The sequence below is a fragment of the Dioscorea cayenensis genome, chromosome 17 (assembly GCF_009730915.1).
Source record: "Dioscorea cayenensis subsp. rotundata cultivar TDr96_F1 chromosome 17, TDr96_F1_v2_PseudoChromosome.rev07_lg8_w22 25.fasta, whole genome shotgun sequence".
Classification (NCBI taxonomy): Eukaryota; Viridiplantae; Streptophyta; class Magnoliopsida; order Dioscoreales; family Dioscoreaceae; genus Dioscorea; species Dioscorea cayenensis.
The window spans coordinates 13,997,175-14,012,163 of record NC_052487.1 but is presented as its reverse complement, the minus strand read 5'-3'; the positions used below and the strand labels follow the sequence as shown (position 1 = coordinate 14,012,163).

General features: G+C 40.9%; 1 non-coding gene across 1 annotated transcript; it reads left to right on the top strand.

Moving 5' to 3' along the window:
- The first annotated feature begins 8,326 nt into the window (after positions 1 to 8,326).
- LOC120281460 lies at positions 8,327 to 8,433 on the top strand. Its single transcript, XR_005542599.1, has one exon. It is a non-coding gene; the product is annotated as a small nucleolar RNA R71 (small nucleolar RNA).
- The last annotated feature ends 6,556 nt before the right edge of the window (positions 8,434 to 14,989 follow it).

Here is a 14,989-nt window from a genome sequence, read left to right as displayed (position 1 = left end):
GGAGCAATACACAATCAATAATGAAATTAAAAATAAAAGCATGCTATCCATAGATAAAACCCCCTTGTAGTCTGTATCAATGGTCTTGCGGAGCTGCCTCATCTTCTCCAAGTATTCCCTTGTCAAGTCTAGGGCACACCTCACCGAATCGATGCTGACAAAAGCTCCCCCAATAACTATCTTACAAAGGAAACTGATGTCGAAGGCCATAGAACCGCTCCAAAGACCTAGCCAAAGCCTCTCTAAAACCTAGCCGCGAGTGCCTCCAAAGATGGGTAAAAGATATGAAAAAGATTATTCAAAACGTCTGAAATCGCGGTATTAATAGGGGCTGAAATCGGGTATCCACAAGGGCGTGTGGATTTCAAAATTGATTTCCTGCGAGATGTGAACAATAACTGCTACAGTGATTTTGCTGCAACGATTTGCTACAATACTTTGCCAAAATGTTCCCGAATCCACTCTTTTCATCAAGCCCACATGAATGGGCACACATCCATGCGGTAGATCGTGTTGCGTCTTCAATGAAATCACATTGACAAAGATCTTACTAGTATTGCACAAGTCGGAACACATGAGTGTGACTGCCATGGTGCCCCTCCAATTTGTGTGTTCACTGGAGCACAATAGAGGTTGGCACACACTCACCTGTCTTTGAGCACAACTTGTGTCTTCACTTTTGTTCACTCCACGACTTCATCAACAAATGCATCCATGATTGACAATGCCCCTTGGGTGTGACCCGCAAGTGCACCGGTGTGTCAAAGTAATAAATCCCAGGTGAGTGGGTATCGTATCCATAGGGAATAGTGAGTAGAAACACAATAATTGCTATCTCACTATGATGAAAATGAATCAATGGTAGTGTCAATAAAATCACTATGAAAAGAACTAAATAAATAAGAAAGAGAGGCATGATAAAGTAAAAGGAAAGACAATCGGTAGAAAGTATGGAACTCTGACAATGCTCCCCCTAGGGTTATTGCTTCAAGTACAAGAACAACTATTATGTCTCCTAACTGATGCTTAATAAGTCGTTGAAATCCTAAAATACACTGTCCCAAACCTAAGGTCAATTGTGACTAACTCTACACTATGCCTCGGTGGAGAAATCGCTCAGTCTCAACACCTCACACTATGTACAATTGCAAGAAGCTCTAGGGATTCTAAGTGATAAACCCTATTCCTATCTATAGATCTAACCTTTTGGTAAAGGCGAAAGACCCCTAGTCATAATTAAGCCCCAGATACTGAGGATTACTTCAACGCTTCACTCTATTGCTCATGCAACTAAGCCCCAACAGAGTTCCTCTCTTAGCATTTCACTCTATTGTGACCGCAAAGAACTCTAGGAACATGGAGGTAGGATAAATCACAATGTAGGGGAAAGGGGTGCTCCGCTATCTCTCGACTCACCCTCTCAACCCTCTCTAATCTAGCATTGTCTAACCCTCATGGTGTGTCACTCATCCACAAAGGCTACCAAGATGGACTCTTAACCCTAGTGTCACTCTAAGGGAGAAATCATTCAACAAGCATTCAAGATTAGAACTCAATTAAAGACATCAATTAAGGAAAGCATAATAAAAAGTCAATGAAACAATAACATCCTTGGATTAACAAGTCCAAGCACCCATTAGGGGGTTTAGCTCTCCATGGAGCAAGATACAATCAATAATGAAATTGAAAATAAAAACATGTAATCCATAGGAAACCACCTCGGTATTTGTGTCGATTGTCTTGAGGAGTAGCCTCTTCCTCTCCAAGGGTCCCCTTGTCAAGCCTAGAGTACACCTCACCGGATCAGTATCAATGAAAGCTCCCCTGATAACTATCTTCCAAGAAAAACGCGGTGTCGAAGCTGTATAACCACTCCAAAAGCCTTGCCAAAGCCTCTCTAAAACCTAGCCGCCGGTCTCCCAAAAGATGGAGAAAAGATAGGAGAAAGGATGAAAGATAGATCCCCAAATTGGTACAAGTCACGGCTTTATAAAAGGCTGGAATCGGGCATCCAACGGGTGTGTGGAATTTCCACACGCCCATGTGGATTTATGAAATCTGATTTTTTTAGTAACTGTTACTGTAAAAATTGTTACAGTGATTTGCTACAGTAGCTACTGCAGTACTCCGCCAAAATACTTCCGAATCCACACTTTTCATCGAGGCAATATAAACGGGCACACGTCTATGCCGTAGATCGCATCGCTTATTCAATAAAATACCATATTGGTGAAGATCTTGCTAACATTACACAAGTCAAAATACCCAAATATGACTGCCTTTATGCCCCTCCAAACCATGTAATTGCTTGAGCGCATAGAGGTTGGCACACATTCACGTACCTTTAATGACAACTTATGTCTTCACTTTTGTTTACTCTCAGACTTCATCAACAAAGTACTATCACAATCTACTTTGGTTTGTTTCTTTCATATTTGGCTTCACAACCCTTTATGCATGAAAGTTCACAAATACACATGTATTAGCGCTAAAATCTAATAAAAGTAATGCTCATCGTAAGAAAAGAATACTTCGTATTACTAATACACAAGCACTTATCAAACTTCCCCACACTTAAGCTTTTGCTTGTCCTCAAGCAAAAATAAAACAATGAAGCATAGATGAAGGAAATATTTAAATTGCTTGGCCTTAAGTTCACCAAAGCATGCAAAGGAAGCATTCTACAAGTAAGGGAAATTTCATCACTAAATATGAAAAAATCAATGCTCTAGCTAAAATCTCAAATCAAAAAGAACAACAAACCCGAAATCGTGTAAGTGTGTGAGCTCACTCAAGTCAACCCAATGTATACTCCTCAAAGTTCTGGGTATAACAGACATATTTACCTACAAAACAACACAAAATAAAGAGATGGTAGTAGCTTCGCACATCCTCTAAGGTAACCCTTTCCGAAGCGGCCACTAAGGTGGCTTTCACACTTTCAAGGTGTTAGCTTTTTCTACCGGGGTAGTAGCTTTCATTCATCCCATGAGATAGCACTTTCTCTCATTGGGCATAACTAGTATTTGACTTATGAGAGTAGCTTCATACTTCATAGGTGGTAGCTCTTTCTACCCTAAATGCACAACTAAAACAAGTATTTTTCTCTTTTCTTTTTTTTAGCACAAATAACACAAGAAATAGCACCAATTAGTCCCTTAAACGTCAAACATGAGTTTCCAAAAAAGTTTAATGAATGAGTAGTGCAATAAGTGTCAATCAGGAAAAAATTCCTGAAAATCCAAGTAAAACTTAGAGCATGAAAACATCCAATGATGAAAATTCTCCTAAACTCAAGAATACAATCATTGCAACTAAGGTGAACCGCCATTACCTATGTGAGCATGCAAGATCAAAGCAGAGATATAAAATATGTGCAATATGAACTCCCCCCCCCACACTTAAGATGTACATTGCCCTCAATGTACACATGCAAGCACAATACAAAGTATATCACTCAAAAAAAAATATATGTGGGAGTGGGCAATTGAAAGAATACTCCCCTGAACTCCTAGTGGTGTGTTTGATGGAGCTAGATCCTTGGGAGTTGAGTTCCAACGGGTTGTGAAGCACACATGGCCAAGTTAAAACACATTGACCGTGTCTATGACTCCTCCTCAATTTCCATACTGACAAGACCATCTGCACGCATACACAAGGGTGTTAAGTGAAGCTCAATAAACAAAAACAACTCGAGTATATAAAATTGAAATACAACAAGAGACAAAAATAAAATGCAAACTCAGAAGGAAGATCCTTTCTGAGTATACAAGCCCAAAGGATAATGCAAAAGTAAAATACGAGAAACAAAAGAAAAGAAAACTAAAGATGCCTCAAGCGTTGGTGTCATCGGTGGTCGGCTCTACTGCTACTGCTAAGTTGAGCGGCGCTGGTGGATCTGGTGATGGTGATGCTAGCCAAGCCGGAGGGGTCCTTGGTCTCATAATGAAGGGTGAGGACGCGTCGCGCTCAAGTAACTGCTGTAGAGTATCAAGGCATGCCATCACCTCTGCGTGCTGCGTGGCCTGTGTCGCACGAACCTCGGTAATCTCGGTTTGAAGCATCCCCACAATGCCCTCGAGCCTCTTAAAACAATCATAGGCTCAAGAAGGAGAAAACATGTGTACTGTATGCGGCTCCTGTGCTGCAGGGGGTGCCTCGGCCACCGTATGCTCTAGCTGAGGCTCGGGGACAAGCTGAGAACCCTCGGCAGCGTCACCCTCACCTTCAGCTATCTTTGGGGCAGGCCTCATCAAAGCGTACGCTCTAGGTCTGTGTCTGTACACTAGCCCCATCAGTCTCATCTTGTCTAGGACGATAGTGGAGGGAACGATCGCTTTCTCTGCTCCACAGATGGCATCCAACAGACCCATGCCCATGACGAGTCTAGTAGTGTAAGGACCAGAGAATAGTACTCCTACTCTCGCATACTGGCCATGGTGCCTTAAGTAGTCTGCCACTATGTGCCCCAGATGAATTGGCTCACTTTGGAATATGGAATACAAGTAGAGTAAGTCCTCATGGCTCAAAACACCTGTGCTGTCACCTCGGCCACTAATTGATCTGCTAAGGATCGCATGTATATATCTATAACTCGACCGGGACAGGCACGTGGCCTTAGACATGCCTGGGTCATACTGCCCCTGTCCACATAAAACTCTGTATGCTCATTGTGGGGTCAGTGCACTGAGATAATCCATAGGCAAATGGTCATACTCCTCTGTGTTTGTGTAAGCCTCATCATACAAGCCTAGACGGACTAAAACCTTTCAGACACTAATGTTGAAGTGCTGTCCGAAAGCTCTAAACTATATAATATCGGCACTATTGAATCTGGAGTACGATCTGTCAAACTCGAAAGATGAGAGCACCTCAAAGGTAAGCTGACGAATAGCTGGTTCTCGGATTGACAATAATCTATGCCAGCTGTCAACTAAGAGAAGATCCTCTACCTCATCTGCCATCTCACTGGCCATCTGAATCTCTCTAAGATCACTAACATCTGGGAATCGAGACTGACTGAACCTGAGCTTTGACAATCACTCAAACCGAGCCTGGTGCTCAGGAATGGCGAACTCTTTGTGCTCTATCTTAGGGGAGTGCTCTCTGGCACGTTTACTGGCCACAATCTTCGTCTTGGGTGCCATATCTGCAAGAATTAAAAACAATCGATCAAATTGGCTCACAGGATTGATGCTGCTGAAATCCACATGGTTGTGTGGAAATTCCACACGCCCATGTTGATCCACTAGGTGTGAAAACCACACGGATGCATGATAAAAATCCAAAAATACACTTTAGAATCATTTCTAAACTCTTTCTAAACATGCATAGGCCATCTAATAACAAAAACGAAGCAACATTGACCATTTTAATCAATTAAAATCAAGTGTGGTGAAGAGAAGAGAGAAAGAAGGTTTACCGATGAGATGAAAGTAGAAACTTCAAAATCGGCCAGAAAACTCAAGTAGAACCCCTCTAAATCAATGGTGCAAGGTTGGGATAGTGAATACGAGTGCTCTCTGAGTGATTGGAAATATGGAGATGAAGAAACGTAAATAGATTTTAAAGAAAACCCGTGCCACTTGATATTCTGATCATCCACATCGGCGTGTGGAAATTACCCATGCCCGTGTGACTCCACAAGAGAATCTTATAGGGGCAAACACATGCCCCTGTGTGCTCTCGGGATAACACTCTTTACCTCTGAACGCATCCACACGGGCGTGTGGAAATTCCCCACACCCGTGTGCCCGACCACAAGGGCATCCACAAGCCCTTGTGGCTTCTCTGTCCAACCGAGAAAAAGTTCTAAGTGTTTCCCATGCCCATGCAGAAATTCCACACGAGCATGTGGATCTTCGCATGGTTACTCATAGGGGCATTCACACACATCTATGTCTTCTCGGGATAGAGCTCTGAACATCTGCAGAGAAACACACGCCCGTGTGGAAATTCGACACGAGCGTGTGACTGTCACAAGGTCGTTCACAAGGGCAAACACACGCCCCTATGTCCCCTCGGTATAAGCTTTGAACGAAAGCACACGCCTGTGTGTCTTCTCTAGTTAACTTAGAAAAATCTGTAGGCTTTGCAGAAAGTTCCTGAACATGTATACATACTCAGAGCCTGCCTCTACAATGTAAAATGAACAAGAGAATCATGAAACACATGCTCAAACAACCAAGATACTGTGCCACACACATTTATGCACAGGATAACACCAATCAATCCACAAGAAAAACACAGCAATAGCATCTAAAAGATCTAGACACCAACACTCAAAGCTTTATTCATGCAAATAATAAACTAATACTTAGAAAAACAGCAAAGACTTGGGTTACCTCCCAAGAAGCGCTTGTTTAACATAACTTAGCTTGACGTGTCTTGTCTTACCTCACGGGAGATCATAGATGAAGGTTTCCCTCTTACTTCTAACTTGAAAGCACGATGACCATAGTCTTATGAAGATAGAGAGAGAGAGAGAGTTGTCGAGCTTGTTACCACTTAAGGGTTCGTCATCCTTGTTCCATTCGTGCACATCCCCAATAGCCTTGGGGCATTTCTTGTGGCGTCTCCTTGCCCGCTTCATCTTCCGGAGTACTTTCTTTATAATCCTCGGGGTAGACGGTACCTTTTCCCCTTGACCAAGTATCAGAACTTCTTCATCCTCCACTATTTGGTCTAGCAACCCCTCGTACGGGTCTGAATTCAACATTTCCAGCACATATTCATCAATTAGTTCATCGGTAGTGTCAAGAAAATAAAGAGTATCATCAAAGTCAATAGAATATCGCATGACTTTGGCAAGGCGGTAGGTCAACTTGTCGTCGCCAACCCTCAATGTCAACTCCCTACCGTCCATGTCGATAAGTGCCTTGGAAGTGGGCAAGAATGGCCTCCCAAGTATCAAAGGAACATCTACATCCTCATCGACATCCAACACTATGAAGTCTACAAGAAATATGTTCTTGTCAACCTTGACAAGGACATCTTCAATGATACCCCTCGGATGCCTCACCGTTCAGTCTGCTAATTGTAATGTCATCCGAGTGGGCCTAGGCTCTCCCAAGCCTAGCTTCTGAAAGAAAGAGTATAGCATGACATTGGTACTAGCTCCTGAATCCATCAATGTCATCTCTTCACCCAAGTTACCAATGATGCACGGGATGATAAAGCTTCCGGGGTCTTTCTTCTTGTTCGGCATGTTCTGTTGCAACACCGCCAAACAAAAGGCATCTAAGATCACCGATGCACTCTCTTCCAACTTCCTCTTGTTGGTCAAAAGATTTTTCAAAAACTTAACATACTGAGGCATTTGAGACAAGGCCTCCACAAAAGGAATGTTGATGTGCAATTGCTTGAATATACCAAGAACTTCTTGTATTGCTCGTCATTTTGGTCGTTCTTCAATCTTGAAGGGTAAGGGATTCTTGGCTTGTAAGGAGGGGGTGCCACCTCCTTTTCCTTGTTGGCTCTCTCCTCAATCTCCATGACCTCAGGTGCTTTAATATTGGTCTTCTCACTCGGAAGCTCACCCTTGACCTCACGACCACTTCTCAAAGTGATTACCTTCACATGTTCTCTCGGGTTAGTCTCGGTGTTACTAGGAAAGCTCCCTTTTGGTCTCTCCGATAGAGACTTCGTGATTTGCCCGACTTGATTCTCTACATTGTGCAATGAAGTGGTGTGGTTGCGAAGTGTAACTTTGACTAACTAAAACCGTGTATCCGATAATTGAACAAATCTGGTCAAAGCTTTCTCTAGATCGTTCATCCGGGTCTCCAAGCCTGAAACTCAATTCTCTATGTTCAGGGCTTGTTGTTATTGAAAACCTAGTAGTGCCATGGCCTTTTGCTGCCCTTAGTTACTCCATGAGAAATTGGGGTAGTTTCTCCACTCTTGGTTGTAGGTGTTGCTATAAGGATTCCCTTGTACTCTTCCCGAATTGCCCACAAAATCTACTTGTTTAGTTGGGGCTGAAGTAGCAATCGAAATAGGATAAATAGATAGCATATGTGAACCCTCACAACCATCACAACTTGTGATAGTGGCTACCCTCCATGAAGTCAATGTATCTAATTTCTTGCTCTATGCCTCTACTTAGGCTGCCAAAGATGTAACCGCATCAATTTCATGTAGTCCGACCACTTTCTTCTTTTTTCTTGCATTCCATTGGTAGATATCCATGGCCATTTCTTCTACCAATTGTCGGGCTTCTTCAGGGGTCTTGTTCCTGATTGTACCTGCTGCGGTGGCATCTAGAAGTTGTCTTATACTTGGATTCAACCGATTGTAAAAAGTCTGAATGATCATACGTTCGAGGAATCCATGTTGTGGACATTTCTGTAAGAGGTCCTTAAATCGCTCCCATGTCTCAAACAAGGATTCAAGCTCTATCTGAACAAATGAAGATATCTCATTGCAAAGCTTTGCTGACTTTCCCGCAGGGAAGTAATTTGCAAGGAAGGCTTCGACTATTTCATTCCATATTGTGATGGAAGCTCTTGGCAATGAATGGAGCCACTGTTTGGCTCTTCCTTTTAGAGAAAATGGGAAAGCCCTCAATCTTATAGCATCATCTATAACACTATTGATCTTCAGTATATCACAAACCTCCAAGAAGTTTTCAATGTGATTGTTTGGATCCTCATCGGCCAAACCATTGAACTGCACTGACTGCTGTATCATTTGGATGAATACTGGCTTTAGCTCAAAATTTGTAGCTATAATCGGGGGCTGGACGATACTTGACCGTGTGCCCATAACTGTGGGTCTGGCATAGTCGGAAAGTGTTATCTATTGTTTATTCTACTCTGCCATATTTTCTGACCCTTCACCTTCTACTTCAGCTTGAATTGACGGTTCTTGTGCAGGTTCTTTATCCTTTCTTCTGAGTGTACATTCAATTTTAGGATCACCTCCAACCAATATCGAAGGGTTCCCTCGGGTGATAACCTGGAGTGGCCCAAAAGAAAGAAAACAAATCAAAATGAATATAGAATAAGAAAAGGTAAAATAGAATGAATGGTAAATAGCTAAAATAGCAAAGTACAAAGTGTTTCCAAAACACCTATTCCCCAGCAACGGCGCCAAAAATTTGACAATGCCCTTTGCGTGTGACCCGTAAGTGAACAGATTTATCGAAGTAATAAATCCCAGGTGAGTGGGCATCGTAACCACAGGGAATAGTGAGTAGAAACACAATAATTGCTATCTAACTATAATGAAAATGAATCAATGGTAGTGTTAATAAAATCATTGTGAAAAGAACTAAAAGAAACAAGAAAGAGATGCACGATAAAGTGAGAGGAAAGGCAATCGATAGAAAATAGGGCACTCGAACTCTGACATGATAAATCTGTAAAAAGTATGGAATACTGACATTGCTCCCCCTAGGGTTATTGCTTCAAGTGCAAGAACAACTATTATGTCTCCTAACTGATGCTTAATAAGTCGTTGAAATCCTAAAATACACTGTCCCAAACCTAAGGTCAACCGTGACTAACTCAACACTATGCCTCGGAGGAGAAGTCACTTAGTCTCAACACCTCACATTGTGTATAATTGCAAGAAGCTCTAGGGATTCTAAGTGATAAACCCTATTCCTATCTATAGATCTAATCCTTTGGTAAAGGCGAAAGACCCCTAGTTACAATTAAGCCCCAAATACTAAGGATTACTTCAACGCATCACTCTGTTGCTCGTGCAACTAAGCCCCAACAGAGTTCCTCTCTTACCACTTCACTCTATTGTGACCAAAAAGAACTCTAGGATCATGGAGGTAGGATAAATCACACCATAGGGGAAAGGGGACGGTCCGCTATCTCTCGACTCACCCTCTCAACCCCCTCTAATCTAGCATTGTCTAACCCTCATGGTGTGTCACTCATCCACAAGGGCTACCAAGATGGACTTTCAACCCTAGTGTCACACTAAGGGAGAAATCATTCAACAAGCATTCAAGAATCCCTTCTAAAATCTAGCCTCTATCCTCCCAAAAGATGAAGAAAAGATAGAAGAAAGGATGAAAGATGGATCCCAAATCGGTACAAGTCACGACTTTATAAAGGGCTGGAATCGGGCATTGACACAGGCGTGTGGAATTTCCACACGCCCCTGTGGATTTCTGGAAATCTGATTTTCTGCGAGCTATGAATAGTAACTGTTACAGTAAATTGCTATAGTATCTGCTACAATATTCCTCCAAAATACTACTGAATCCACACTTTTCATAAAGCCAATATAAACGGGCACACATCTATGCCTTAGATCGCATCATTTCTTCAATAAAATGCCATATTGGTGAAGATCTTGCTTACATTGCAAAGTCGTAATACGCAAATGTGACTGCCTTTGTGCCCCTCCAAACCATAAAATTGTTGAGCACATGGAGGTTGGCGCATATTCATGTATCTTCGATCACAACTTGTGTCTTTACATTTGTTCACTCCAAGACTTCATCAACAAAGTACAATCAAAATCTACTTTGGCTTCTTTCTTTCATATTTGGCTGCACAACCCTTCATGCACAAAAGTTCACAAATACACATGTATTAGCGCTAAAATCTGATAAAAGTAATGCTCATCTTAAGAAAAAAATACTTCGTATTACTAATACACAAGCACTTATCAAAGATCTACTTTTGGTTCATTTCTTCACCAATTGTCTCCATAATTGTAAATGCACAAAAGATCACATATACACAAGAACAAGCGATAAAATCTGAGAAAAGTAATGCTCAATGAAAGAAAAGAATACTTTGTATTACTTATGCACAAGCACGTATCACTTATAGTATGTTGACTTGATTATAATGGTTACCAGGTATATTCCATGATTCAAGTGTGTGCCATAAAGCAATATTGCATCTATGGGTCTTAAACACACCAAGTTATGCCAAGATAACTGGATTACCAGGGTAGCTATGCAATTCAAGCCATCAAGATATGCAAACACAAGATTAAACACAAGAAACAGAAGAACTCCGTATCATTAATAATCAAGTAGTCAAAGCATACAAAACCACATAGTTCAACATCCTAGGGCACCGTGGACGGTTAGCCCCTCATGGATGGGTACAACAAGAAAGACATAGATGAATAGCAAGAGAAAGAAGACATGAATCCCTTCTACTCATATGACCTTCCTTGTTGAGCTCCATATGCTCAACCCCACTTCTTTTGTGCTTCCGACTCCTTTTTTATCCCCTTAGAGTGTGTAGTGAAGCCTAATTTTCCCCCTCTTCAAAGTCCTCCCGGTGGAGAGTTGAATCCCCAAACAAAGATGAGGGCAAACACTAAAATATGAAGTTAAAAAGGGTTATCTTCGAGCTTGACACGGTCTAAGCACGATCGTGCTTCAACCATGTTTCCATGGGCTGTCTTTGAGTGAATCGGCTAAGTGCTCACTTGAGATTTTCAGTGGAAGGAAGCGTGGTTATTCTTGGTGCGTGTTTCCATGAACATGATCATGCTAGGAGCCTCCGATATGTGCTTTCCCCATTGAGAAGAATAAAAACTCCAGCCTGAGATATTCTAGGGAAGGGACACGATAGTGCTTCAACCATGTTCATCCTGATGTCACACCCCTGCAAGCTTCTTTACTTGATCCACATCAGACTGGGAGATTCAGGGGTACAGAACACTACCGTGCTCTGCCCGTGCTGAGCTTGAACACTTAACAATTCTTCCATTTTCTCTCATTTGGTGACTATATTCACTCCTAACTGAATCAAGCTCCTCAATTCCTGCATCATCTATAAACATTCCCATAATAGCACTGAATGTATACAAAGATGTGCTAATAGGTAGGCAAAAGTATAAATTGAGGGTAGAAAAACATGATATGAATTTCACTCATCACTTACCAATGTTCTTCAAAAGCACGTTAGTGCTATGGGCAGTGAAACCGTGCTCTTTAATTTGCTCAAATTACAATGAAGTGCACGGCCATAAGCACGCCTATGCTTTCTAACCGTGCTTCCTAGCACGGGTGTGATTCCTTAGTTGGGCTAAATTGCTCTAAGTCCTGAAAACTACACAGTTGTAAGCGTGGTCATGCTTCCTAACCATGCTTGATGGCTACTTTACGCAAGTGCACGGATCATGTCATGTTTAAAGTGGTATCCCACGAGGGTTAGCGTTGTTGAACTACAAGGGCTGGGACTACTAATACTAATCACTCCTCTAATCTATAGTCGATCAATAATGGGTTGGTTGTGAATTAACTAAAGTCAAATAATCAAGAAGGATGAAAGGAAAAAGGGTGTGCAGCCAATGAGAAGTAACGCCCCAGACTAATTCCCAAGTGCATTAGTGTACTGACTTGCTTCCAATGACTACGAGATACATTCCAAGGCTCTTACGTGTGCTCACAAGCAATATTATATCTATGGCATTCTAATACGTTGAGTTTTGCAATTGTGACTAGAGGTCTCTTACATGTCAAGTTTTACAATCACACGAGGTGACTACAACTATGACAAGGAACACACATTAAGTTTCACAACTACAACTATGCAAATCAAGCACATCAAGTTATACAACACAAGATTTAACATAACAATGCATTAAAGATCCATAATCATTGAAAGAAAGAAAGTCAAAGTATACTCAACAATAAGGTTAATAGGCCAGGGCACCATAGAACGGTTAGCCCCTCATGAGTTTATATAGATGAGAAGGGAAAAGAGGTAAAAAATAAGAAGAAAGAATAACTTCCTCTTTCTTGTAAAATCTTCTCAATTAGACTCAAAGAACTCCTTAGATTCAATAGCTCCACTCCTCAAATATACCTCCAACACTATCCTAGTCTCCCCATAAGGTGTGGTGAAGTCTGGTCTTAACCTCTGGTGATTGCCCAAAGATGGATCTCAAAACCCTGGCCAAGCTCCTCTTTAAAAAACCTAGATCTGGGTAATAAATGGAACTTTTGGACTCAACACGGCCTAACCACGGGTGTGCTTAAGTCATGCTCTTTTTGAGACTTTGATGAAAATCGGCTAAGTGCCTTGGTAGATGAATACACAGAGAGAGCACAATCGTGCTCTGCCCATGCTCAGCATAAGCACACCCATGAAAGGGCAAAGAAAGTGTGCTTTAGCTAAATGGAGAGAACTCCTAAAATCCAAAGAAATGCTCCTAACACTCATTCTTGTATTATTACTAAGCTCTCCTGAAATCAGCGATATGCATCACAAAGAAGCATGACCGTGCTCAGGCAGTGCTTTGCTTGGACACTTAGAACATGCTGTTCTTTTCCCTAATTTTCTTCTGATTTTACTCGTATTAATTTGAACCCTAGAATTCTACACAATAACAAAATATACCCAAAATAGCACCAAATATAAATAAAGAATGCTAAAAGATTAGTGAAAATATAGTTTGGAGGTAGATGAAACATGATATGGAATGCACTCATCAGTGCTTGTTCTGAAAAGTGCATTACGACTTTGTTTCAGGCCAAAATTCAACTCTATTAATTCCTTTTAATCCAAGACTGGTTATCTGCATCAATTAACAAATATACTCAAAGTAGTGTTGGTTTATAATAAAAGAATACAAAAAGGAGAAGTGAATCATGCGATAAGGTATATAAAATATCTATAAAAAATGCACTCATCATTCACCACCATCCATCTGGAGATTAGAGCAATGATTAAGAGGTACCATTTGGAGTGGAGCTTTGCCATCAGACTGCTTCTAGGAGCGCAATTGGCTAGATTGAGAAGCAATAGGGAGTCTATGAATTTCTACTTGATTGCTTTCTTTGTCTTTTTTATATTGGCCAGATTCATGAACCTATGTGTTAATTTGTAGTTTGATTTACTCTCTTGCAATGACTATGGAGTTCTATTATTTTCTATGTTAAAACTTGTGTTATATAACTGGATGTGCATGATTTTGCATAGATGTAATTGTAAAACTTTGTGTGTGTTGATTGCCAAAGTTGTAATCACCGTAGGTGGTTGCAAAACTGGATGTGTATGATTCCTATAGTTATAATTACAGAACATGGTGTATTTGATTGCCATAGATATGACAAAGCTTGAGAGCACATATAGAATCCATAGGATGTACCAGATAGTCATTGCAGGACAGTTACTACTCATTTCACTAGGGATTGATCCGAGGCGCTACTCCCCATCACTGCTATTTGCTAGATTTATTTCCTTATTTCCCATACTTTCTTCCGTTCTCTTATTCCTCTTTAGGCTGATAGCTTAGAATCCTTTACCAATAATTAAGCAGACTAGATATTGGAAGAACAATTAATACCGAAAGATTGCTAGTCCTTGTGGAATAGACTACCCAATCCCTTATTGGGTACACTTTACTACTTTTTATGACCCGTGCACTTATGGATACGTAAGGGGCATATGAAGTTTTTGGTGTCATTGCCGGGGACTGGAAGCTTTTAGAAATATTAGGACTCTAATACTTTAGTAATTATTCTACTTTTGTTGTTAATTATTTTCTTTTTCTTATTCTTATTCTTTTATACCTTTCTTTTATTCGTCTATTTGTGTAGGTGCTCATAATATGGATACATTGTTTTTAGCATTGAACATCATCTGTATCTTCCATTTGAGAAGCAGGTGGATTATTTTGCTTTAGAACCAAGTTTGGCAGATGTACTACCTCATTTTACTCAAACTAATTGTATGGCTTAAAAAGGGGAGTATTTGGAAGATATGAGTATAGAGGAGTTAGTCTCAAAATATCATGAGAAGACAATATAGTAGGCATGCACGACAATGGTAGAAAATTGGGTACTTTCAAGGGATCAAGAAGAAGAGCCATCAAAGGAACAAGTGATGTCAGTTTCAGTGGGATCAAACCAGAAGAGGTTAGGTACAGAAAGAGTTGATCTTTCTACCGAAGTTGATCTTTCAGTCATCGAAGCATTACCTATGAATTGGGAGAAACTAAGACCATCCTTAGAGTTGAAGGAGTTGCTTGAGCATTTAGAGTATGCATATTTGGA